The sequence below is a fragment of the Podarcis muralis genome, chromosome 4 (genome assembly GCF_964188315.1).
Source record: "Podarcis muralis chromosome 4, rPodMur119.hap1.1, whole genome shotgun sequence".
Classification (NCBI taxonomy): domain Eukaryota; kingdom Metazoa; phylum Chordata; class Lepidosauria; order Squamata; family Lacertidae; genus Podarcis; species Podarcis muralis.
Window position 1 is genome coordinate 67,681,147 of NC_135658.1, and position 19,160 is coordinate 67,700,306.

At 42.9% G+C, this 19,160-nt stretch overlaps 1 long non-coding RNA gene across 1 annotated transcript; it reads right to left on the reverse strand.

Moving 5' to 3' along the window:
- Positions 1–14,927: 14,927 nt before the first annotated feature.
- LOC144327383 (uncharacterized) lies at positions 14,928–16,278 on the reverse strand. Its single transcript, XR_013392469.1, has 2 exons — positions 16,080–16,278; positions 14,928–15,808 (listed from the first exon to the last, which is right to left on the reverse strand). It is a non-coding gene; the product is annotated as an uncharacterized LOC144327383 (long non-coding RNA).
- Positions 16,279–19,160: the final 2,882 nt, after the last annotated feature.

Genomic DNA, 19,160 nt, shown 5'->3' on the forward strand with positions numbered 1-19,160 from the left:
CAGCTCTGTAACTGGAGCATCAATGGCTAGAAGTACTTTTTACCTGCTGCAGCTGGTTCGACAGCTACGGCTATTCCCAGACTGGGAAAGCCTTGCCACAGTAGTTCATGCGCTGGTTTACCTCAAGGCATGATTACTGCCATGCGCTTTATGCTGGGCTTCCCTTGTGTTCGATTTGCAGTTGGTGCAGAATGCTGCACCATGACTCCTGCCAGGAGTGAGGCCTTGTCAGCATATGTAGACTCACCCTGCTAACTGCTCCCCGATTAAACATAGTGGGCCACCTCACGGTACACCAATTAAATGAATGCCTACCGTTTACCACAGGCTAGGGGTCTTGTGTGAGGTAAATTGTGATTCAGGGAGTCTCAGGCAGGAGTTGGTCAAACAAGGACAGTTTTATTTAAAAAACAACAACCCAGGAAGTTGGTGAAACAAAGCTGGGTCAGGAGATGTGTTCTTTCAGGTAGACGTTATCTTATTATTTAAACTAAATATAAAGATGCCAGAGGCTTAAACACAGGCACAGATTCTCTTAAACTCCCTTTACTCAAAATCAGTTGTTACACTTCCGTTTCTGTTACTTGTTTCTAGGTCCTTAGTTCAAGCAGATACTACAGGTCAGTGCTTTTAACACAGATTATTTATTTGGTTCACAAGCAAAGGGGTACTGTTTGTCAGTTACCCACTCTCTTAACAATCCTACTCCTGAGGTTTTCTAATGAGTACAACAGACCCAGGGGATCGCCTCACCCCTGGTTACTGGTTTGGGAGTCTTCTTTTCCTGGCTAGAATGAGACCCAGGTTGTCTGTATTCCCACAGGTTCTACCTCTCCTTGCTCAGACTCAGCCCTCCAGTTAACTCCTATCTGTATACCTTCCCCAGGCACTCAGCCGGGTCTTCCTAGCCGTAAGCTGCAAGGCTTTTTCCTCTTGCTATAGATAGTGTGGTTGTTCACCTTAAATCAGAACCAGTTTTCCCTCAGACAAACCCAATCCTAATCCCTATTTCCCATCTCAAATCAAGCCCTAACTAACTAACTCCCTCAGAAACAGCTCCTGTTATTTTCCCTCCCTGTGTCGCTCCACCTGCCTCTGGCTAGCTGTCTTGGGAGTCAGTCAGAGAGAGGCTCCACTCCAGCACTCTGGTGAAATTCTGTGGGACCGCATCACCACCACAGCATACAACACCTGTGCTCAGAGATCTACAGTGGTTGCATTCATCCCTATTAATGTGGGGTGGAAAGGGAAGGCATCTAAGATTAGCCACAGACAGGTGTTGTTTGCACTTTGGGCTCATGCACTTGCTCTGTTCTTTGGTGGCTCCATGAGGAGAAGTTTGGAAGCTTACCTTCCAATTTAGATAAACTACAACTTGTTGTGATGTTCAAACCTGCATAAACTGTGGTTTGCCATAACTATGGCCGGTTGAAAAAAGCCAACCATATCTTAGAAAGCTGGCTTGTTTCAGCAAAACATGATTAAGATTAGCCACAGTTTAGGGTTTGGGTGTAATGCGAAACTGTGGTTAATCTAAAGCAGAACGAAAGTTTCCAAACTCCTCCATATAGCTGTGGGAGCCTGAGGCTTATTGCACCTTGTCCTTGTTAATGCTAAACCACGGCTTAGAACTATGTGCAAGCACAGCTTTTATGAAAGCAGCCTTGGTCCATGACACTTGCACACATGGAGAGACAGACCCAATATTTCCCCTGCAGGAACTCCTTTTACGTAGTGCATTTCTTGCTCTTTAAGAGACTGCTTTCCTGTGGAGAAAATCTCTTTCCCAGAAGCAGCACTGTTCGGCTTAAAAATTATATCTCGGGTCATGATCTAGGAATGGCTTTAAAAACAAAAAAACAAGAAACCACACAACTACCATAACAAAACAAATAAATTCCAGTGCCAGTTTGCATTTAGTCCTGATTGTTTGATTGAGCTCTAGCTCCCAGGTGTGCTGGTAATGGATAAAACAGCACCATGTGAAAAAGAATAACAGGAAACCAGGAAATGTAAATTGAACAAATCCAGGTCATTTCCCATATAGGTTTACTTTCCTTTATTTGGGTCTGCATGCTATGCTGAAAACCATTATTTTCCTTGGGGGACTGATTACATTTTGTTTGCCTGGGGTGTGGATTGCCACCCCACCCCCCAACTCTTCTGCAAGTGACCAGGTCAATGAGTTTGTGATATGTTCCTAAGCTATTTACCGGTAAATAGCTGGTCACCCTGTTCTGACACCTTTCAATCTGATGCTTGCGCATAGACTTTTCCTGTTGTTCTCTTGTTTGATGGGGATGGGGGGGGGGAGATCCATAGAAAATGGTTTTTTGGCTCATCCTGTTTCAAAACGCTGAATTGTTCATCTAACACAGAAGACATTTGATATCACTAAACTAATCTAAATTGATCAGTTTTAAGTGGCCTGCCCAAAAAAACCCCAAAAATGTATGGGGGAAATTGCTTCTTGTGGTGTGCATTCTTGGGTATTATGATTTTGGAATTCAGCTTGTACATGCTTTGTATGCCAAAACTAACATGTGAAACTACATGACTGACTGCTTCACTAATGATGCAGAGCAGACAGAAATATTCAGTCAACTGCGGCGCCTCAACTCTTGTCATACAACATCTTTTAAAATGGCTAATGATAGCTTCCAAATGATCCTTTAGGATAGCTATGGGTTATTCATTTCCCTTGTTTAACCCACAACTTCAGCCTCCTTCAGAACACCTTGCTTGTGGACATAGAAGGCACCTTAAAACTACAATAGAATCATAAGTGTGGTCTATATATAACTTATTCCAACTGAAGTAAACTTTGTCGGTGGGAAGAGGGGAAGAAAGGGGAAGGAAATTAAAATGGGATCCTGGGGGAGGGAGGATTGAATGTCATCCTTCCATGCCTTCCAGAGAAGAATGTTTATTGCAAGTTACAGTAATCATTCTCATCTTGCAATTTAAATGAAACCCAGTTCTCACACTCCATCCATCAACATACCAGGGATATCCTGAAAGTTAGCAGAGAGTTGTTCCAAAGAGCCATATTTAAGTGTTGCCTTGGCAATCAGCAAGAAAATCATTGTGCCTGTAGTAATAGTTATCCTCAACGCCATGAAGAATCCCAGGGTAATTTAGCTAAGCAAAAGCTTCCTTTGCTTTACAGCAGACTTAATAACAGAACAGCAATTTGTACTGGGGCTGCTTCCACACTGGGAGTGCTTCCACATGTGAGTTTATCATGGGTTTGTTGCTACTCATGAATGGAAGCTTTTCACAGCATCCACCCAATGGCATCTCCATCAAAATGTTCCCCATTTCATCCAAGTGGGACATACAGAGAGTAAGGGTCCTTCCAGAGAGTTGCTAGTTTTGGGCAGCATTCCATCCTAATTCAGGCTGCACAATTAAACTTGATTTGACAACAAATCCCCCCCCCCAAAAAACCCCACACACAGACCAAGATCATACTTTTTGTGATAAAGAAAGTTATGGGAAAATACACTGGAAAGTGTGTTATAATGCTTGCTTGAAGGAACATTGTATGACGTCCCTATAAACAAATCGAAATGAATGCTTTGCAAATAGCTGGTGTCATCTAATCTCCCCACAAACTTTGTACAAATAGATCAGGATAGGTATGTAGCCATTGAGTTAATGATAACATATCCCCACCACTCCAAACTGAAATGCAGAACTAGAAACAAAGTACAGACGTACTTTGGAAGTCAAACGGAATCTGTTCCAGAACTCTGTTCGACTTCCAAAATGTTCGACTTCCAAGGTATGGCTTCTGAGCCATGCAGGAGTGCTCTGCAGCCAATCGGAAGCCACGAAAGCTGCGCTGGACGTTTGGCTTCCGGAAATCATTCGAAAACTGGAACAACCACTTCCTGTTTTTGATCATTTGGGAGCCAAAATGTTCAAGTTTACAGGCGTTTGATTTCCGTAGTTCCACTGTACAGAGAATAGTAATTGTCACAGGTCACACATCTGCCAATTCTAAGCTTTCATGCTCAACTTAGACCACCCTTAACCCAACCTGGTGCCTTCCAGACATTTTGGACTACAACTCCCATCTGGAGTTATGAGAACAACAACATAGCCCAGCAATTTCAGTGTGATTGCAGCTAGAAAATGCTTTGAAGATGATTGCCAGAAGGGTGTGTGCATTAAGTGTAATAATTTCCCATCAGGTGGTGTGTTTCCTCTGTCAGCCCCTTTTGCTTTGGGGAAATAGGAACCTGCATCCCAATAATCCACACGCAGAACGTATTTTCTTACAGTTCTCCTAAATGCTTTACATTGTAATTAAATATGCTTGAAATACGAAGAACTTTTCAAGACTTTGAACATTTAAAAACTTCATTTCATATACTTAATCCTCTGCTCTCATTCACAGTTAAAAGGCAAATCTGCATACTTGTGTGCTTTTTTTTAACTCATTCTCCAAAGGCTATACAGTTGCAACTGACAATGTGATTAGCTTGAAAGGCTTTGTGGATTTGACTTTTTTTTTTGCCTTGTAGATGCCTCTAAAAATAAAAAATAAATAGTAGTCCTAAATATTACAGCAGTCTTGTTCTTGCAAAAGTTAACCCACCCACCCTGATCAGTTGCTTCTTTCTAGATCAACCACTTCAAAGATGAAGCCAAGGCTGAATCATTAGCACACAAGGTGGAAATTGTGGGATATTTTTCATGCTCAAATCATGCTCACAGATGCTAGCTTTGTCAAATGTCCTTATATGCAGTTTCATGTCATGAAAAGTTCCACCTACCTTGAATTCATAAACACATGAATTTTGTCTTGAAGGTCAACACATTTCTTTTCATGTAATATATGGGTTGGTATGTTTTCATTACAATCTTCTTTAAACCATTCCACATGGCAGTGGTCACTGCATGGACAGGTGATCAGGCACCAGTTCACCTCATTGGATCAGGTGATTTCCCCCATGTGCCTTCAGATGTTTCCTGATCTGCAGCGTCATGAATAAAGCTTTTGGTCTAGGTGGTGAGCCATTATACTGTAGTTGCTTCGCCATGGGTAGCAATTGAATGTAATATTTAAGTGGCTGCCGTACTAGGGCCTTTAAAGTCATGAACTGAGCGGTGATAAGACTTCAAAGCACCATAGTATGCCCATGAAGCCATTTTTTTCAGTGTGAGACTGAAAACCCATTACAGTGGTTTAATTTTACCTGCCGTGCACTTTAAAACAATTCTGCAATTAAACATGCTTTAGAAATCCTCCCCCCATTATATTATTAAGATTTGGTATTAAAATGGCTGCATCAAAATAAGAAAGAACATGAAATCTTTTTATAACAACCCTCCTCTTATCTCATTACAAAGATGGCCACTCCATTCCCAGCAGATACAAAGTCCAATCATGTTTCCTCTATGTCAAAGTCATTTACTTTCAACTATCCCTTCTTCTTTGTAAAGAAATAGTACAACAGGCATCCTAGATGATGATGGTGGTGATGGTGATTATGATGGTGACTAAATTTATGTCCCGCCCTTCCTCCCAAAGGAGCCCAGGGTAGCAAATACATAAATGATAAAATCATTCTAACTTCTAGAAACAATTCCAACACAGACACAGACTGGGAAATATATTTTCTTAGGCACCAGGCAAAAACCTTCCTCTTCAACAAGGCCTTTTGCCGATTGACATCTCATGCCCTTTTAAATGTGTAGTAGGAGGGGGAATGGGACGCGGGTGGCTCTGTGGTCTGGGACTTGCCAATCAGAAGGTCAGCGGTTTGAATTCCTGTGACGGGGTGAGCTCCTGTTGCTCGGTCCCTGCTCCTGCCCACCTAGCAGTTCAAAAGCACATCAAAGTGCAAGTAGATAAGTACTGCTCCAGTGGGAAGGTAAACGGCGTTTCCGTGCGCTGCTCTGGTTCGCCAGAAGCAGCTTAGTCATGCTGACCACATGACCCAGAAGCTGTACGCCGCTCCCTCGGCCAATAAAACAAGATGAGCGCTGCAACCCCAGAGTCGGTCATGACTGGAACTAATGGTCAGGGGTCCCTTTACCTTTACCTTTAGGAAGGGGAATTATTTGATTGATTTTGTTTTCATTATGTATTATGTGCAGGACACCAGAGAAGTTATAACAGACAGGTATTTTTTTAGTTATGGTGTCTAATGGTAATGAGACCCTCACCATCTTATCATTAGCCCCTCAGCATCATGTCTCTTGCACCAAATTCCCGAAACAGCTTAAAAAACAAACAAACTTGGGTGAGCATTAAGCAGTTTTGATAGTTCATTGGAGGGAGCTAGCAATTGTTAAAAGGGAAATTTGCAAAACTATGCTTGGACATGTTCTTCAGAATCAATTGCTAGGTTCTCATAAAAGTGATGTATTTTGCAGAATAAAGGATAAATCAATTTGTATTCAGGGACATCTCGATGAATTTCTTGCAACAGTGGTAACAGTAGTTTATGGTTTTGCACTGTAACTATCACCATGAAAATCCATTTCTGCTCTTGTTTCCAGTATAATTGTGAAAGTCTGATTTAGTACAGTACACATGAGTAAATGTCAACAATCAGTTCATTTCCCCTCTGTCTACCCGTTGTAAAGTTTGTCTATCTGGCTTTTCTCCAACATCTTAAGGTTTACCATGTGTATCTTGCTAGGAGGAGATGATCCGGTTACTGAATTATTACACTGAAATTATTCACCATCCTATTGAAATGATTTATTAGAGACTTCTTTCATAAATATTAAGATTGACAGGAAAATATCTAATCCAGGCTGTAGTAATATTTTTTAGTGGGAGGATGTGGGCTCTTTAAAAACAGGCAAAGTTAGCTTATCCATTCCCCACATTTTAGCAAAAAAAAAAAAACAAAAAACATTTATAAGACCTATCAGTTCAGTAGGACTCAATTCCATGTACATGTGATTAGGACAGCAGCCTTCAAGTTCTAGAGCAATATACTGGGGAGATGTAATGACTAAGAGGCCAGTCATCAACCTACATTGGGTAGTGTTTGTACATCCCAATAACCAGATGGCTCCTGTTTCACTCCTCTCTTCTAGCCAATGGGAAGAAGAAAACATGATCGCTGCCTTCAAACAAACTAGGGTCTGTTTGAAGTGAAACAAACCATGATGTTCAGCTGAGCTTTGTTCTTGACTTGCCAAACATGATTTGATTAAGCAAGCTAAAGAACAATCCCTGTTTCAGATGTAACACTAAGCCAGATGCGGACGCAGGTGGTGCTGTGGTCTAAACCACTGAGGCTCTTGGGCTTGCCAATTAGAAGGTTGGCGGTTCGAATCCCCACGACACGGTGAGCTCCTGTTGCTCTGTCCCCACTCCTGCCAACCTAGCAGTTCAAAAGCATAACAATGCAAGTAGATAAATAGGTACAGCTGTGGCGGGAAGGTAAACAGTGTTTCCATGCACTCTGGCTTACGTCACGGTGTTCCGTTGTGCCAGTAGCAGTTTAGTCATGCTTGCCACATGACCTGGAAAGCTGTCTGTGGACAAACGCCGGCTCGCTCGGCCTGAAAGTAAGATGAGCATCACAACCCCATAGTCGCCTTTGATGGACTTAACTGTCCAGGGGTCCTTTACCTTTTACCTTTTAAGCCAGATGTTGTGGTTTGAGAAGAGGCCAGAGTCAAGAAGTACAGTGGGAGCAATCACCACCTTTCATAGTAAAACATTACTGTGATGTGTGAACTGGGCCAATACCTGCAAAGTATATTTGGGGTTATTTGGGATTTTATCATTAAACAATACTGGCCTTAGCTCGAAGCATAACAAAGTCCCTGAATAAAATGGCATTAGAAACCAAGGGATGTCTTTGAGCCAGACCTATTGGCAGTCTGGTAGGTGTAAAATGAAAGAGTCACAGTTCAAATAATAATTTAATTCAGCAATCTATTTGACCATGGATACCGGTTGTAGAAGAATGTTGAATTTCCTCACTTGTGATTAAATGTGAAAACAAGCCAAAACTCTTTCTGCGAGTGAGGAAACAAATGATGATTCAGCTCATAAAAGCCCGCTCTTTCCTTAAAACACTCTGTGCCTGTCTGCTTCGGGATTCTATTTCTTACCCTATTGGCAAACCACAGAACGCTTCTAAAGAGCTTCTTAAGAATGTGCAGTAAAATAATTCAGACACAACATGTAGAGCAAACATTTCATCTTTCAAAAATAGCTTGCACATGCACATTTAATAGCTGTCAATTAGGTCTGAGGGCATTTTCATAACTTTTATCATTATCCAAAGTTATTTTTAATTTAAGGCCTGAGGAAAATGTCATCGTCAGTCACAAACATCACTCCCAGCTCCAGGTGTTCTAGACATTCTGCCTGAAAATGCTTAAGCCTTGGTGCTCTCCGTGTTATTGCATTATCCATTAGACTCCAGACAAACTGATTTATCATAGAATGAGTTCATCCTTTTGCCTCTCACTGGGGTGTAGAGTGGCTATGTGTCACACATTACAGAGGATCATAGTGATAGAAGAGACAATGAGGATCTGGTCCAATGCTCTGCGCTGCATAAATCTTTCACCCCATGTGGGGCTCGAACTGAGCTATCCCTCAGGTCTAAAAAAATGGCTTTAACCATGGTTTCAAGTTAGACAAAAGAAAGAACTTCTTTACACAATGCATGGTTATAGAATTTGCTGCAACAAGATGTGGTGATGGCTACTTCCTTAGATGACCCAAGCATCAATGGCTGCTAGATGTGCAACTTCCAGGTTCAGAGGGAGTAGATCTCTGGATACCATTCCTGGGGTGCAATAATGGGAGGAAAGGGATCTTGCTTTCATGTCCAGCTTGTGGGCCCTCTGAAGATGTCTGGTTGACCACTGGTGGAAAGAAGCAGGAAGTTGGACTACGTGCAAGAATAAGTAAGGGCTCTTCTTGTCTACAGCTGCAGTCACAAAGCTGCTTATCCTTCATCTCTAGAAGCCTTTGTGCATGGCCTCTGCTGTAATAATAATAGCAGACCCTCAAAGTGTCCCTATTTTCCAGGGATGTTCCTGATTTGGAGAAGCTGTCCCAGTTCCTGATTTGATCCTGGAATGTCCTGCTTTTCCTTAGGACATCCCAATTTTCATTGGAGAAATGCTGGAGGCTATGGAGTTATCTGACCCCCCAAGCCATCTGAAAGCAATCTTGCATAGGGAAGTTTTTAAATGTTTTATTATGTTTATATATATATTGGAAGCTGCCCAGAGTAGCTGGGGCAACCCAGTAAGATGTGTGGAGTATAAATAGTAAAGTTGTCATTATGGAGTGGGACATCCCTATTTTCATCATAGAAATGTTGGAGGGTATGTAATAGCCATAGCTTTCATGGCAAGTGTAGTCTGTCTGGAGCTCATTCCCAGGTTGAGTGAACTATATGGTAGGGTTCTTTTCTCCCTAGTGCAATCGTGGTTTTTAGCATCTTCTATTTGATTACAAAGATATCACCTTAAACAGCAGGATGGGTGTAAAGTAAGAAGCTCATAATGGACAAACTATAGTATGGACTCACTGAAGTCGACACCAGAACGATGGAAGTAGCTTAATCACAGTTAGGAACGAGTCTATCTCTGCATCACCAATGTAAGAAGGTGTAACCTCAACCAATCAATTTTCTGGTCATTATTGCTCATTAGTTTGGCTTCAAGTAGTACTTATCACATGAAGAGGAAATCTGCTGCAATAGAGTTTGAGTAATTACAGGCTGCAGCGGGCGATTTATGACTATGCTCTTTGTGTTCTTTTGTAAACACTATCCTAGGGTTCATCACTGGTCCACTCTCAATATGCACTCAAGCATTCCAGAACCAAAGGCCCTACAGCTCTTAGGCCAGCCAGTTTGCTTTATCGTCAGACATTATAGCTTTCCCTCCCCATTAATTTCTTTCAAAGCAATTTGACTTCTTGCCAAGTATCTGACAGAGGATTCAGTGTGAGGCACTGCTGCCGTTTCTCTAGAAAGTGGTTAATTAGATTCCCTCAGGGCCCCCAAATGAAAAGCCTCTTATCTTTTTTGTCAGTTTAATTTCTGCTGTATCCATTTGTGCAAGTTCCCTGTGAAAGGGTATTCCTCATTTTCAAAACAAAATTGTTGGGTTTTGCTCTCCTGCTACCCTTGTCCGTAACATTCTTTCACATCACTGTTTTCATTCTCACAGTCAGATCGCCCTCAGCAGTCAAGTGCTGTTTGGAATTCTTTCTGTCTTTGGGCCTCTGTTAGGGTTGCCATATTTCAAACGGTGAAAATCCAGACAGAAAAGTTGTTGAGTTTTTTCGGCAAAATTGCAAAATAATAAATAAAATGTCCCCGTGTCAGTAATTTAGTTGTCTATAGCAAAGACAACCCCCCCCCCCAGAGGTTGCTGGACGCCATCTCCCATCAGCCCCAGCCAGCATGGCCAATGGTCAGGAAAGATGGGAGTTTATTTATTTATTTACTTAATGAATCACTTCTTATGAGGATCCCAAAGCTATTTATAATATAATAACATACATAAAACAGTTAAAACAATGGCAAGTGTAAAAACAATTATGCAAGAATTATAAATATAGAAAAGGTTTAAAACAAATGAACATAAAAAAAATTCACATCCAAGAAGTGTGTGCCATGTAGCGTTTGCCCCTTAGATTGTGCAGTCCCTTTCAAGTCAAAAAGAAAAACATTGTTTAAACACAAACACAAACACTTTAACTGAACTGGATTCTGGCTCAAGCTAGGGGGTCAAGCACAGTTCTTTCCTTCAGGATATAGACCTAACAAATGCACCACCGTTGATGGAAATTCAGTGCAATGGCTCACATGTAAAACCACACCTCATTTCGGAGGATTTCCTTCATCAAGTCTTTTTCATATAAATGTCGTTTCCTGTTCCATGCTTGCAAATCTCTGGAAAATCAGCAGACAGCATCAGTAATCTGCTAGCTTCCTTTTGCTAATGTAAACCATACAGTGCGGTGTATGGGAATAAGTCTAAACTTTTGTTACCCGTCATTTACTGGGAGTCTGGCTTGCTAATGGTAGAGGATAGTTGGTTGATACATCATCGGCGGGTAGCAAATGATAATAAATGTTCCACTGCATGGCAGGCAGGGGTTCGAGTATTCCTTTTGATATCTCCCTGGCCTCCTTTAACCAGCCTTTCCCAACTTCCCTGGCCCTCAAACCAGCCTTTCCCAACTTGGCAGACTCCAGTTGCTATTGGACTACAACTCCCATCACCCCCAACCTTCAGCCATGCTGGCTGGAGCTGATAGGAGTTGCCACAGGGCTTCTTCCGGGAAGGCAGTGGGTATAGCTGGTGAGTGATTCTGAGTCTCCTTGATCATGGCAGAGGCCTTTCTTTAGCTCGGCATACCTAGGTGAATGGTATATCTGTAAATACACCAACTGTCACAAAGACACCCTAAGTCACTGGTGCTTTCCCAAAAGAAACTGAATGCCCCAGGAATGTTTCCCCCTTCAGTGAATTGTGAAATATATAACATTCTTCCAGAAGAAAAAAGTTAGAACCCCGAGCTGTGCCTTAGTGAGGAGAGGATGAGAGAAGCAAAACAACCCAAGCAGAGCATGTTAACTGAAATGCTGAGAAAGGTTTTGATATCGCTGCACGGCATAGGATGGCTCCAATACACATCCAAACACCAACCCTGCCAATTTGTAAGGGAGTGTTTCCAACTGTTTTAGAGAGGACCCAGATGATTTTTCTCTGCTTTCGCCTGTGCTACTGTTAGTTGAAAGAAGAGCGACACCCAATGGCGAGTCACAGTTGTGCTTATAATGTAATTGTTATATAAACCATGGCATGGCCTCCCCAGCTCCAGGGCTAATTTCAGACAGATGACATTCGCCTTGGTATCTTTTCAGTTAGTGTAAGGTTACCAGATTTTTTTCCAATGAATCTGGGGACACTTTTCAACTTCAATGGATTTTCTATGGGGACTGATTTGTAAATCCGGGGACTGTCCCCGGGAAACGGGGACGTCTGGTAACCTTAATCATGTGCCAGTGACTCCAACCTGAGAGATTTACTTGGAGGAAACTCCCTTTGGATGGCTGTTGAGAACAATGAGTCCTTCCACCCTGAGGGCACCCTGTGAGAAATCACCTGAATGAAAATGAGCAAATAAGACAGATCTTCAGTGCCTCGCTTTCTGTGTCAGTTTTTCCATTAAAATGACTAACCATACTAGTCGGGACCATTCTGTCATTAGGTTGTCACCTAAGTCTTTGTGTGATATTTCTCTTGTCTTTCTTCATCAAATATAGCTTTATGGTTCTCTATAGAGCCTCCCCTGCCCCTCAATATGGAAAGAGCTGTGTCAGGTTCCTACAGTTGTCATGGGGCTTCAGATACCCTTTTTCTGCAATCTGTCCAGTGTTCTCCATGAGAAGGATGTTCTTCCAGAGTTTATACAGATGCAGTGAAATCAATGATGTGGTTCTTCTCTGTGAAAAGGTTTCTCTGCAACTCATGTTGTTCTTAGCGCTGTAAATTATGCTTTAAATGTATCAGTGGGAACATGGCCGCTGTGTGCAGCTTACTAAATGTGTTTCCATCCCTTAGGAATATCAAGCTGCGCTTTCTTTACCAGCAGTGGTGAAGCTGCATGCTTCACTACCGGGGGTGGAGAGCAGGCGGGGGCGCCCCCCAGGAGGTGGCACACATCCTGGGGGTGTGGCACGTTGCCCGCAGGGGCGTGGCGTGCACCCCGGGGGCATGGTACACCACCTGTGAGGACATGGTGTGCCACCCGCAGTGGTGTGACACGCGTTCTGGGGGTGTGGCATGACATCTGTGGGGGCGTGTCACCCGGCGAGCACGGGGATGCATGGCGCATGCCCGGGGGGGGGGGCACAATGGCACCCTACCAGAATAGTGCTGGGGGCCGTCTGCTCCCTCCACACTCCCGTTCCTCCGCTAGTGTTTACCAGTGTTCAAAAACAGGAGCAGACAGTTATTTGCATGGCTTGACTGGTAAGATGACATTGTGGTCTTTTATTTACTGTGGCAGGCTCATGTAGCCATTTAAAAAATGTTTCTTAAACAAATAATGCTTTTAGTAATCTGTAACTTGATAATGCCTCCCCACAATAAAGTCTTCTTATGAAGAACATCTTAGAAATTGGTTCAGCTTTGCCAATTTACAGTCAGTGGTCAGAGACAGATTAAAACCTTGTGTCACACTTCATATGCATCTTTAATCTCCTTAGAGCACATAAAATATGGCAGCAAAGCACGTATGCTATTAGCGGGGGGGGGGGGGGCAACAACTGGCCTGGCAAAAGCTATTCCACAAGAAGACCAATAGATGGCAGCAAGTTCCATTTGTTTATATACAGTAGTACCTCCGGTTATGAACTTAATCCGTTCTGGAGGTCCGTTCGTAACTGGAAACCGCTCATAACATGAGGTGCACTTCTGCTAATGGCACCTCCCGCTGCTGCTGTGCCGGCAGAGCGCAATTTCCACTGACATCCTGGGGTAAAGTTCGCAACAAGGGGCATCTACTTCCGGGTTAGCAGAGTGCATAACCCGAAGAATTCATAAGGGGGACAGTTCGCAACACGAGGTACCACTGTACTATCTCAGCGACAGCAAATAAACACTGGATGAGACACGCTACAATATTTTGGACCACTCTTGTCCTCCTTTCCTGAAAGGGAACTGTAATCTGTTAGAGACCCCTACTTGAGGTGGTGATCTGTCCTACATTACAGAGGACAGTATTCTATCTGAAGGGCTGATTCTTCCAAGTCCAGTTTATAGATGGGGAACCATAAGAAATGAGAGGGGCCTTCAAACCACCCATCTACAGCTAGTAGCAGACTGAGCGGGTACCCAGGTCACCAGATCACAGTGTTCCTCACTATCACAGTCCTTTCACACTCTGGTGAGATGAATTATGTTTCGTTTTAAATTACAATCATTATAACTTTGCATCTACACACAACAATCAGTATATGCAAATTGTATGCAAATATGAATCTTTTTGGTGGGGTGGGGGCAGTGCTTTTTTTTCTTTAAAAAATGTTTAGGGGTACCCGCTCATTTTGACTCAAGAAAATCACCATTTTGTAGTGATTTATATCGGGGGAAATAAATACAGTAAAAGTACAAGATTCACAAAATGTTTGGGGGTATGCGTACTGCTGCATACCCCCAGAAAAAAAGGCGCTGGGTGGGGGGGTGTCTTTTTCCTTTCCATGCAAATAACTCTCTTCTCAAGCTGGCTGTGGAGGGCCTAGGGCAAGGATAGGGAACCTGCATGCCCTTCCAGATGTTGTTGGGGGGGGCAGGGGGGCAACTGTTTCCCCTAAATCAAGTAAATACATAAAAATACTTAACTAAAAGTAAGAATAACCATAATATTTGAAACTGAAATGCTTGCTGAGAAGCTGCCATGAAGCTGTTGTGCTGCCATTGCTTTTTACCTCTCCTATATCCTCTGCACTGTGCCTGGGGTTTAGGATACCGCTCATAAGGTACTTCCTATAGCAGAATGGTATTGGAAGGGTGGGAAAGAGACTGCAATCACAAATAGCTTTGTAGACTGAAAGGAGTGCTATCAGGTGGCTTTACCCCAGTGTAGTTTAATTTCCTAACGTATGCTAGTATAATAGTCCCGATAATGAGCAAAACCAGGCATCAGCATTTGGCTCAATCTGTTTGATCTAAATTTAAATTTAAACTTTAATTATTATTTTCACTTCGAACCCCTGTCCCACATTCATCAATACACCAAGACTTTATATCGTTTCACTGGTAAACATAGGAGGAAAAATGAATGTTACTCATACTTAATCTAAGATCAACCACAAGGGCTTCTGTTTGACTGTTATCAGTCAAATCTATCCAATTTCCCCTTTGGTTTTGTTCAAACCAATAACTCACACATTGACCACTAATAATGAACCATATGTCGTAGATATTACTACAAATTTATTGTGCTATTTTTGTGACATACAAATGACATGAGAAGACTTGATCTATTTATTTGTATCATTTATCATTTTTATGATCCTTGTTTATAAAGTTATGAAAAGTTATTTTAAGAAAGATACAGGACACGACCATTCACTGTTTCATAAAAAGTGGGGTGTTGCTGTTCCTTCCATCATAGCAATGCACTGGTGGAAGAGGTAATGTCTGCAGCGACGCTCATTTTCCCACAGCAAACAAAGGCACATGAGGCTGAAGTGAAATCTAGAAGGAATAGTGGAATTTTGCTCATTTGTTATGTAGACATAAGCACTGCCCAGAGTGTCTCTCTTGCTGCTTAACGCAGATTCAGCGTCTTTAAAAAGACTCCACTGCAGCCAGAAGCGATTAGTCAAAATGGGAAGTACATAATTCTCCTAGGCTCTGAAATTCTCGGTCTGAGAAGCCGGCTGCTGTTGTGTGAATCTGGTCATTTGTTGTTGTTCTATTGATTCGCTGGCAGCTCTGTACAGCACTCCTTGCCAAGCAGAGAGTTGCACCTGCAAAATTAGATGCGCACCGTATCTTTTTAATGAGATCCCACACTGGCAACTGCTGTAAACGGTGAATCAAAATTGCAAAGCTGAATCACAAACGCAAAGCTGACACTGATGCAGTTCATTGCACATGCTCGAAAACGCCTTTCTCTGCCATTTGCTGCGTAGTAGAGGTTGAGGGCGGAGTGGAAGGAATCTCCTCAAGTTGCAATCCGAGTTGTGCCTTGAGCCAGGAGAGGCCGCTCTTTACTCTTCTATGCAATCAGGCTTGGTTCATAAGAGCAGGAAGAGGAGGCTGCAGTCTTTGTTTTCTGTTGCAAGGAGGATGTAATACGCATTTCAGAGGAACACCACCAGCATTAAGCATACTACCAAAATATACATGTCTACATATGAAAGACACACAAATCCCACCCCTCATTCTCAGCCCAATGCATGCAGCCCTTTTGAAGAAGACGGCAATAAAGAAACTTAGCTTTGTAACTGAAATATATTGATACAAAGGCTAAATAAACGCCCTCAGGCACCTGATTGGTCACTGCAAGAAAAAGAACTTGGACCAGAGATGCCATTGGCTCTTACCTTTCTTCAGACGTGTTGGGGTGGGGGCCGGGAGATGAAACAAAAGGGGAAGGGAAGAAACAGCACCAGGAATTGGTGTTTCCTGCCTGACCTTATCACTAAGCCATTGCGCACGGCCAAGATAATTCAGAGTAGGTTTTCTCTGCCCCAAGATACCTGAGCAAGTGCAGACGTGTGATAAAATGTCCAGTCTGTAACCGCTTAGCATTCTGCCTGACACTGCCCTGAGTTGCAAACTACAGGCAACTCCTGATTTACGTGGGCATTCAGCAGGATACGTGCATGCATGGTCATGCACATGTCGGACCCGCCTGTAACGGTTGTTGTCTGTACAGCTGACTTTCATTTTAATTTAATTCAACAATGTATGAAAAGCCAGTGCAGAGCAATGTTTATCTAGAACACTTTTACTAGCCTTGTGACCTCCAGATGTTCTGGACTGCAGGTTCCATCAGCTCCAGACAGCATGAACAACGATCAGAGATGATGGGGCATCTGGAGGGCACCAAGCCAGTCTGTGGAGTGTTTGATGTAGACTGGGGCAGCCTAGGCTCAATGCCAGTTCAGCCATGAAACTGGGCTGTGTTCTTTCAGCAGGGTTGTTATGATTATAAAATCCAGGAGGAAGTATGCGCACTACCCTGGGCATGAAGGGAATTAGAAACCTGATTCAATGAAGCATCTCAAACATTTTTATTTCATAATCTCTCGGTAGGCAAGAGTGCAGGAGGAAATTGCCTTCTTTTGGAGCTTTGATGTGGCAAGTCCCGGTTACATTCATAGATGTATTTGCTTGCAGGGCTAATAAGCATTTCAAGTCGTGGCTGTGAATGCTCACATGCACACAAAAACTGCCAAATGCTGTCATGCACACCTATCTTCCACACCTATAGTGGAAGCAGCAGCAACTACAGTGGTGTATAAGAACAGCTGTATAGAGAGGCAAAAAGGAAAGGGAAATACTAAGACGACAAAGCAGAATGGCTGGAGGTATTTCCCTGGAAAACCTAGCAGCATTTGTTTCAAAGAAATTGCACAATCATGGAATACCATTCTGAGAGTGTTGTTGATTTGTGCATGCCGTAGCACCATATACTTTTCTTTCTGGAATCTGCAGCCAGCTAGTTCCTGCCCCCAAAAACAAGACAGTTATTTAGCCATATAAGGCAGTAAGTTCCTCCTCTTGTAATCTCATATGTATCTATGAATCAAGAAACAGAGAACCACAAAAGGTCTTGCAGATTTCTGTGCTTTGAAAGAAACTGGAGGAATTCATTGTGACTCAGATGAATGGGTCAAGACAAGTTTAGATTTATTTTCTTCCTATACTGGGAGTCTTTGGAACGGATGTGCTTTAGGTTTGAAAAAAAACTTCATCTTTCAGTTTAAGTTTTCCAGCAATGCGTTCGTTCAGGATGACAAATGCGTCATTTGGTAAAAGCATTTGGTTCATTTGGTTTAACACAGGAAAGTATATTTAAGTTTTCAGTTTAAAAGTCAAAGGGGTAATATTTTCTTTTTTATTCCTCTTTCACATCTGTCTGCTCAAACGTATCCACAAAACATTCACCTCTTTTGTTGCTTAGACAATATGACGCTCCTCTTTACTGCCTTCTATTCTTTATCTAGCACAAATTCCTTCTCCATGCCTTTAAAGCTTTCCATAGCCTTCTCCTGTGCTTTCTTTTGACTCTCAGCTTTTCAGGACTTTTCCCATTTTCTCTTTCTATCCCCTCCTCCCTCATGGTGATGCTATCTCTCTCAGTCTACTTTTGTCCCATTGCCTTTGGCTTCTTAGCCCTTAATCACAACTGCAACAAAGTTTTTAAGTTTGCAGAAGTGTATTTGCCCACATTCACCACTTTGTAGATCTTTCGGTCAAAAACCAGGTTATAAAGAAACAAACACAATAATAAACCACAGTCAAGCAATAATGAAATCATAACAGTAGCAGCAATGAAATTCTTAGCACAGTAAGACATCGGAACCAGTGGGTTGGATGCAACTAGGTCGTACTGGTGAAAGCCAGGATAATGAGTCCTACTAGTGCAATGGGACACCCCCCCCCCTGCCTGCTGCATGCCAACCCCACTACCACCAGTTTGCTCTGCTCAGGAGAATCCCCAGAACAGCAGACAGGGGAGGAGAGGGGAACTTATTCCATTTGGACAGCAGAAGTGCTTGCACTGGAAGAGCAACAATAATAGCAGATATATCCCCCTATAGCCTGCAAAATGAAGGAAGGGGACAGTCTGTAGCTCAGTGGTAGAGCATCTGCATGCAGAAGATCACTGGCTATAGTGCAGTCCTATGCATATCCATTCTGAATTAAGCCCCACTAAGTATGTGAGAGGGAAGTGGGTGGCGGTGTGGGTTAAATCACAGAGCCTAGGACTTGCCGATCAGAAGGTGGGCGGTTCGAATCCCCGTGACGGGGTGGGCTCCCGTTGTTCGGTCCCTGCTCTTGCCAACCTAGCAGTTCGAAAGCATGTCAAAGTGCAAGTAGATAAATAGGTACCGCTCTGGTGGGAAGGTAAATGGCGTTTCCGTGTGCTGCTCTGGTTTTCCAGAAGCGGCTTAATCATGCTGGCCACATGACCCGGAAGCTGTATGCTGACTCCCTCAGCCAATAAAGCGAAATGAGCGCCGCAACCCCAGAGTCGGTCACAACTGGACCTAATGGTCAGGGGTCCCTTTACCTTTAAGTGTGTGAGAATTAAAGAAGTATAACACTATAATCTAAATTAGCAAGACTTCCATCCTATGACTGCCATTTTTAAGTGTGCCCATGTCCAAGGTGACCATCTCAAGTCAGAAACTTAACAGTTAAGGCTTCTTCTTTTTTTAATTCAAGGGTCATCAACCAGCTGCTATGTTGCCTCTGTGCACCTCCTCCAAACCCTTAAAAAAGGTCTTCTCTCTGCAAGTATTTGCTTCGCTAAGGCAGACATTCCAGGAATGTGGACGCCCCCAGGCTGCTGCTCCCATTTGTCTCTGTGGCTTTGTGTCCACCCCTGTCTTGACGGCAGATCAAAATGCATCTTTGAAACCTTATTGAGACGTACACATGTCCTTGTTTCC